Source organism: Andrena cerasifolii, chromosome 11 (genome assembly GCF_050908995.1).
Source record: "Andrena cerasifolii isolate SP2316 chromosome 11, iyAndCera1_principal, whole genome shotgun sequence".
NCBI lineage: Eukaryota > Metazoa > Arthropoda > Insecta > Hymenoptera > Andrenidae > Andrena > Andrena cerasifolii.
Genome location: NC_135128.1, coordinates 7,481,535 through 7,490,547, shown reverse-complemented (window position 1 = coordinate 7,490,547; position 9,013 = coordinate 7,481,535).

Sequence of the window (9,013 nt, the reverse complement as noted above, 5' to 3'; positions counted from 1 at the left end):
GTTATGTATCGAAGGGTACGAGTTTTCGCTTATCCAGCGAGTCACGTCCTCCGAGAGTCCATCTGGAATGGTCTCTTACCGATCGATCGTTGGTTTCTCCGTGACCATTCAAATTTCGGACGCTTAATCGCGGACGAGGTATAGAACGTTCCGGATTCTTTTCAAATAAATATTTTATACCAAAACCGATAAAATAGGAATAGAAGTGTTTACCGAAATAGTGTTCTTAATTGTGCATACAGTCGTCGATTTATCATTTTTTAATCGAACGTGGAACCACATATTCCATATGTTTGGTTTAATTTAAAGCAGCATTCGAAATTGTCCATTTTCAAGTGGTTGCCAGGACGTTCAAGTATGTTATTTTAAAGTTTAAATCTGTTAATTGGAAGAATGGAATCTCATGGCGTGGGAGGGATTGAGGTAGACATCGAAAACAAAGATCTTGCGTACGTATAATATATTCCGTGGGACATTCGTTGATTGCAATATGGCCCCGTATTCTTTATTCGCAATCTCACGGCAGAAAGAAAGAACTCTGCAAGTACAATAGGCTGCGTAATTAAGGGTCAAAAGTTTTTAGCTTCATTAATTACGCGAACACTTCAAACGATGCCATTATCATCCCGAGAATGCTGCAAGCAAAACGGTCCACTGTGCATAATGTAGTTTCGGCTCTTCCCCAGCTTCGGCGGGCCATTTTTCTCAATCGATTCGACGAAAAATAAGAAATTACGAGTGCCTTAATTGCGAGAGGCTCGTAATTATATCAGGCAAAAAAAGGCACGAGTTATCGAGCTGCAATTCTGTTTAGCCTTATTTCTACGTTTGCGACGCCAGCTGTTATCGATGATTTGTTATAGTTTATTTGTGTGTTGGAAGATGTAAGGTTTGCATAAATAATCCATTCGAGCTGTAATCTTTTAACATTCTTTATATATCAATGATTCAAGTTAAACTCATAAAACACCACTTTTATGTTAAAATATAGTAATAAATAGAATAGAAATAATAAAAATTAAATCGTAGAGATGGTAAACAATAACTCGAGTGTTCGATGACTCGCGGTGGATAATTCGAATCCAAGAGTGTGATCTAGTTCCCGCTTTTCCCAGCAGGTGGCGCCACCAACTCCCGCGGCCATAGCATCGTTTAATTTGGGTTTCTTTCTCGAAGTTGTTTGTTGACGCGAAGTGGTGCACGTTGTCGATAATTGTCAGTTATTTTCTCTGATTTAATCGCGAAAAGTTGTTGAATTTGCGAACCCAATGGTCACACGTTGGTCCCCTCGATGCCGCGGGTCAGAAAATCACAAATTCTTACTCGGCAACTCATACGGTGAGCATAATTTCGTAAATATAATTGTCGTAACCAACGTGTCCAATGCTCCCAAAGTGGCGGGAAAGCTGTTCAACGATTTCCAACGAAATATGACCATTTATCCCATACATACTTTAAAAGTCACTGAGTTTTCGACAGAACAGAGAGCTGCAGATGGAAAATTCATTGAAATATCATATTAGCATTCTAAATTAAATTCAATTAACCATCGTTCGATTGAATCTCGTAATCGGAATCCAATATGTCTGCCATTAGCGACAATGCATTTGATTGCGCGTGAGAAATGACTTCGCTTAACGAACTCGTGTTCGTGTTGGAGATACACACGAATTGTATAGAATTTGAAGGATAATATGTCTCTAGCATAGATTTTAACAAAGCATGCATTGAATATGGAACGGTAACTACAGTTTATTATTGCAGTACTAGATATATATTTATATTTCTCGGCGAGAGTTTGAATGGTTCAAGTCTATGTAACATTATCGGTGGTATCGCTGAATATTTCGTTCCACCGTTGAGCATAAGACTTCCTGATGTATTTCAATGAACGTGCCAAGGCGTTGACTTTGTAAACAGCGGTCCGCGACGAGCAAGCCGGGTCCGACCGGCTTGTATATATTCTTAGAGCATACTCGTCTCTGTTGACGTTTTTTCCTCTCGTTACGTTCGGCGATATCAACCAGCCTGGCTAAGCGTTCCTCGCATACCTCAGTCCCCTTCTCCCTTCCGAGCTGGATAGTTGTACATACATGTGTGGTTCCTTCGTTCTCCGTGCCTCCGTTTCGGAGATTATCGTGCGATCGCGGCTACAGAATATTTTAATAGACGGCTTGATGGAGATCGACAATCTTAATCGGCCTGTTTTCCCTAACTCGCCCACCGAGATATTTCTGTGTCGTTCTTCCCCTCTCGTCGTGTGTGTTCTTCGTGGAATCACGTGCTACACCGTTTTGGTGAGTTTTTCTATTTTATATCACTCTTTAAATATACTTGGGACGTTAAACTGGATTCTGGATAAGCGTTCAGTGGGAATCAACCTTCACGCGTATGATCAGCTTCGTCACTATACTCACGCTATCGCTATTTGGAAAATTCTCCGTTACGTATATTGTAATTCGATCGAATCGACTCTACAAAATCTCCCCCGAAGCGTTACACACTTGTACCATTAGAAAAACCGTATAAAACGAAGGACGAAGGCTATGCGACTCGCTAGCATCGACTTTCGAGTGGCAAACCGAGCGGAAGCATCGGTACTTCCCGTGCCATTCGTTCGGCAACCGTTCCCGTTTTTTCCCCTCGGGCTCCTCCAGACCGAAATGGCGGAGAATTATGAGCGGGTTATAGTTTTACGAGTCGCGGCGAACAGTTTCGCTAGGAAGCCACGGAGTGAGATGCCCGGCGGCTGGCCAGGGCCTTCGTATTCGGACCATTAGCCCAATACGGCAATTCGTCAAATCGGGAGAAATGTAGTATCAATAACGTCCCGCAGCTGCTGCCATCGAAGCATGCATTTTCCTGACGCGCAAATTGCGCGCCCGCGCGCCGCTACAAGCCGCCCCCTCTCGCTCTCTCCCTCCTCGGACCTACACGAGCGACAATTGTTTCCGATTTTCCTCGTTCCTCCTACCCCCGCGCCACTGCCCACCCCTCCAGCCGTCGTTTTTGTCCCGTCTCGATGTTTTTCCAGTTGTTTTGCCACCGCGTAATCTGCGAATCGATCCTTCGATTGATACCGGTCCACGGCGAGTCTTCGGCCGCTTTTTCCCCTGCATTTCCCACCCACCGTGTAACGCACTTTTAATGGGGAACTTCGATCCGATCGATTTCCGAGTATGAATCCGCGAAACGGGATGGGGATTGGACTGGCCGTGTAAGGGATGATTCGAGGACGGTGCCAGGGTGTTTCAAGCATAATAGAAACGATTTCGGCAACGTCACGTCGGAGTAGGCGAGGTGTTCCAAAGAGATTTCGAAAGTGTGTCCCTTTTTTTGGGGGATGCGGTGCCTAGGAAGCGTGACAAATTGTTTTCCGTGGGCCCGGATTGGATGAGAACGCGATGCGATACAGCATTTTTCATCGTTAGCGATGAGCTAAACACGTGTCTAGGCCGAGCACCACGTGTCACCGGTCATTTCCTGCGGTTTCCATCCTGGAAAATCGTGCTCGATGGAAGTCTAGGACCAATGTGTGATGTTTGCGGATAAATCCTCGTGGTTCGCCAGAGCTGACCCTCTTTCGCGCCTTCTTTTTCTCTCTTTCACCTTCTCGCCCAACTCCCCCTTGCTCACACCCTCCCCTACACTCTTTCTCTCTCTCTCTCCCCACACTACCAGTATCCTCGCTAAATAATAAATACGAGAGGGTTCTTCGGGAATACCCCGAGGGTGCCATTAGCGGGGTACAGGCCTCGGACCACCCTCTCGCACCCTTCGAAACCGTCCTCCGACTTGCACCCAACCCCCTCCCCCCCTAGCTTCTTCCACGACCCGAAACGCGAGTCTAATACACTTAGAGGAGAGACGCGAGCAGGCTCGCGTCTATCCGGGGGGTGTGGAAGGGCGAGGGTGGTCTCCGATCGCTTTATGGAGAGGCTGCCCCTTTTCTTTTCGTTCTCCTCGGCTCGCTTGACGAACGAGCCACGAATAGACGAATGTCTTAAAGTTTATGGAAGGACCGTGGGGTGGATCATATTTTCCACGCCACCCGGGGATATTCGTTTTCATTTCCCACCCCCCTCCCCACGCTCTCTCCGTTCCCTTCATTCTTCGCCCCTTTTTTTTCTTTCGAATCCGAATCGTTATCGGTTTTTGGTTGCCGCGGGTCGAAGACGGCCGCGATTAATCCCGGCGGCAAACGATCGAGCGGACTCATCGTGAAGGAACGGCCACGGGATCGAGCGGAAAACTTTTAATCAGCGGGGGTGGCACTTTCGTTTTTTTTCCCCCCTCCCCTCCCTTTGCCTCGGAACAGAGACCGACCGGGCTTCGTCCAGAATTCGATGCAAAGAAACATTGAAACGGGTACGTCCGCCCCCGGATATCTGTACCAGGCTTCCTGTAGATCTAATAGGGCGAGCTGGACGCCTGGAAAACGTTGACCACTCGCTCTAGCCGGTCAAACGGTTAATCGAGGCCATTGCGACCGACAGCGGTTCTCAGCTATTACCCTCTTCATTTCGATTTAGCAACTCTGCAACTGGCGATACTTTGCGAACTCCACCGTCCACGAGGCTCACCGATTCCACTCGTTTCTCCCCTCGCTTGCCTCCGTCACGACAAACTTGAGTAAACAAAGATACTCTGTACCACGATCCACCATCTTCATCTTGCAAACCACTTCACTCTATCTCCGGTAAACTACCCCCAAAATTAAACGAAAAATCCAAGCTCCCTCAAAATCTGTTTCATATATATGTAGGAAAATGTAAATGAATTGAAACTCGAAATTACAGTATCTGCAATATGTTTTCCGTTTGTTTCAGATAAATATTGGAACGTGGAGCCTTGGCTCTTGCTACTGCGTTTTAGAAAGGTGCATCCTGGTGGATGAGATCGGAGGACGCAACGCGTCGCGGAGCATGCAGCCACGGAAACGCAAGACGGCATCGAGGGGTAAGTATCAATAATTGAGCACCATGGGGGTGGCTCCGGTTGGCCATTTAGCGGTCGAACGAAGGGGATGGTCCGCGGATACCCATGGTACGGGGATATCGGTGGATGTATCGCACGGCGAGGCCTGCTATCGACATGTCGACGATGCCAGGCCGGGGCTGTATATTCCACGATATAGGAAACTATCCTAGCCGCGATCATGATACGCGAAAATACCATCTGTCATTCGGGGGTGCGTGCCAGACCCTGTCCCAACGGTCCACCACCACCCACCCCTCCCTTCCCGCCGCGATTTTCACTCGGTGCCTTTGCCTTCCCCTTCGTTCGGCGCTCATTCTATTTTTTCTTCTTTCTCTCTGCGTTCGTCTCTTTCTCGCCGCTTTCTTTCGCTGGACAATGAGGATAAGAACCACCCCTCTGTTGGGGAATGCACTGCAGCGTTACCACAAGGGTTCACGCGAAAACGTTTATTTTAATGTAATTTTTATGGTAAGCAACTATTTTGGGTAGGCACTTGCATTCGAGATCGCGCGAGAAAGCGAATGTATTTCATTTCTGTTTTGTGTAAAATTAATGTGGGGTGTGTCTTGAATTACAACCCTATACTAAGTGTATGTTTAGAAAATTCTAGACAAAGAGTATATGAAATTTAAAGTACTTGAATATCTATGTCTTACGCATTGAAAATCTAGATATGAGAAACTCGAACGACAGTTGGTGCCTTATTTTTACTCCTAGAAAGGTATTTTTCACTTTACAAATGCTTTTCAACCATTATTTGATAAACTTTTAGCAGTGAAAATACCCTGAATTCACAATTTTTCTCAAATTATAATTTATTTCTTGAAAACCGTGTAGTGAAAACAATTGAAGCTCGGCAGATATTTTCATGTCCCATGTTCTACATATACAAAAAAATAGAAAACATGGGTACCATTTCTTCAACTTTTTTTCAGCTGTTTTATTCGTCAAGATCGTTCCTCTCCATACGAGTACGTGTAAAATCAGTGAAAATTAAAATCGTTATAACTCGGCAACCGTTTACTGAATTCGTTTAAAATTTTTGGGGCGCATCAGGAAGTTTAAAAAGAACAATCTCACCAATTTTCATCAACTTGGTACCATTTTGAAGATAGGTCCGATACATCCTTAAGTGCGCTTGTAAAAATAGCATAATTGCATTTTTTTTTTGAAAATGCAACTTTTATACGGTAAATTAATTCGTTCTCATTTAGAAAAGGGATATAGTGGTCGTAGCTTCGAGTCCTCTATTTTTAGAGCCAGTAAACGTGGAAGCTATTTGCTTAAATAGCACGATCATAAGATTCACTTAGTTCCGATCCCGAAACAATTGAGGATTCGAAACGATTGGCATAAACGACGGTAGGGTATCGAAACTAGTTGCCGCCGACAGTCTCGTGAATAATCGTGCTCGGTAGTCGAATTCATTCTCCAATTAAGAGCCACGATTTGCATTTGACTCGGTGCTCGATCGATAGGTGCCACTAAATTGAGGTCGTTCGTTGGACGGGAATCATCGCGTCGAAAAACGTGGGGGGCTAAGCGTGGCTAACGATTGCCTCCGACGTCGCGACGCGATGCGTCGAACAATGTGTACTTATCGCAGCACCGAATATCCTGAATATCCCCCCCAGCGATCCAGCCTCCTTTTTTCTCTCTGTTACGATTGTCCGCCTCCATTCTTCCACTCCTCTTTCGCATAAAAATCGTATCAGCCCCCCCTTTAAAAGCTAGCGAATTCAGTATTAATACTTCACGCTGCTTCGCGTTATTAAAAATTCCGTCTGCCCCGATCCGTTCTGGATTAATAGCTGCGCGAAATTAACGTACTACTACCCCGAGCGATAGATAATTCTCAATGGCAATGAAACGCAGATTTCCCACGTACAAGCAGCGCGACTCGATAAATACTATAATATAACGAAATTCGAGCTTGAACACCTGTATAACCGAGCACCCCGCGCAGTTCAAAAGGTCCGAATTCTAACGTGCACAGGATTCGACGAAGGGGTTACTATTCGGGAGCACCTATTGGAAAGGGTGAAAGTCGACGGGGGTGAAATTTCTCTCGGCGCGTGGTCGTCGTCTACGCGTCTGGTGTCGTGGTTCTGCTTCCGCGTTTTAACCCCCATTAGTGACCCCCCAACCCCCCGGCGACTGCGGGAGGAGGAGGAGCTCCGTTACAACTTAATGTTATGTAAAAATAGCAGGGGTTTCCGGATGGTTGCAGACACAGACGGTCTCTTTCTCTCTCCCTCTCTCCCTCCCTCTGTGTATATTAATGCGGGGGGGCGGCGGTCGAAAGGAAAAGCGAAAGCGACGAGGAGAATCGCGAGGCGAGGCAGACAAGAGCCAGTCGAACCTCGAGCAGATGCTCACCGGCGGAATATCTAAATAAATCCGCGTGTCGGCCACCCTTAAAATCCTTGAGTCGAATAAGTAATAACGCTCGCCGCGCCGGGCTAGCTCCTTGGTCCCTTTTCCGTATTCCGTCTTGCCCTCGGCTGCATAAGCGACGCGCTTAGTCCGATTTCGGGACTTTAATTGGCCTGGGGGAATCTCGCCGTGTTGGACTTACTTTACGGGCAAACTTTCCGGATATTCCGTGTCCTGGAAGAGCGAGGGAGGAGAGGATGCGTAGCTTTTTCTGTTTCGAAGCCACGGAGATGGGGTTGGTAAGAGATAGGATCAGCCATCGCGGGCGAGACGCTCTTCCTCCGTGGCGAGATTTAATCAGCATCGTCGTCCTGGATGCGGGCGATCCTGTAGATTATAGAATCATTCGGACGATCATGTTGAACGCGCGGAAGAGCGCGGAGGATATCGTTATTGAAACGTTTTCATTCGCGAGGTCGTTGCTTGATGCACCACGGGGAAAGTAGCGTTCTGTGTCTGGAGGCACTAATTCCCTCCCGTTCCTCGGGCAAGAAGTTCCATGATAAAACAGGATATACATCCTTACTGGGTTTAACAAAGTTGTAAAGTTTGAAGACCTCGTAACTGGAATGACTTTCGAAATTCTCTTCCCTCTTATGCTCCCCTTTCTCCACTCCTCCCTTCGGCTTTCTTCTGCCTTCCCGCGCCCGATCTTTTTACCTCGCCGATCGGGAGTACGAATTTATGGTAACGACACTGAAGAATCACCCGTTTAATGGAACTGTTCATTAACGATTGCTACTTTCGTCACTCCACCCGGTGGCTCGCGATTTGTGGTATGCAGCGTTTTCGCGTGACTCTGCGGTCTTATATAGCAAGTGGAATTCGTAGGGGGGAGAGAAAATTGTCGGTCTCTCCCCGAGGGACCGATAATTTACCGTATAAATGTATCCCGGGCAAGGTGAGGCGAACCCTCCTCTGCTTGTCAATGTTGAATGAGCTCACGGTGTACCTCGTGCCTGATCGACTGCAATTTTTAATCCTTCGGCCAGGCGGACGCTCCGAAGAACCAGCTGCGGGGACACTTAACCTTCTAAACATTAAAAGACGTCGCGGCCCAAGGAACGGAGTTTAGATAAGTGCCTAAGTCGTGCGAAAATCGAGCCAGGCTTGAAAGAGAGTCTACTAATTTTCACTCCGAGCTTAGTCGGCGGCACAGATTTATGAATCGCATAGTTGCAGACCAGCAATTAGCTGGCGATAATCACAGGCTTTGGACAGGTTTTCGTACGTAGATTAGCAGTCGTAGGGCGTTGTGTGCGCGTGCAAACGTACGAGAGGCGAGTTGATCGCAACGACAGGACGATTTACGAGGTTTCACTGGCCCGCCTGTCGGCCAGATAGAGCGAATGTGTCAATTACGATAAAGCTCATCGGCGATCGATGTATCTGATGAAATTATTTAGACGGCCGCTGTCCAGCAACGACGCGGACCTGCCCGGTTGCCCGCGATATTACGCAGCCTCGCACTATTCTATCGCAAATACAATTACTCCGCCTATAAATGTCCGTCGTTGTACCCCAGTTATTGCTTTATTTATATACGCGTGGGACGATTAAGTGGAACTATGAAAGGGGTGTATTTAGCGCGCTGAAT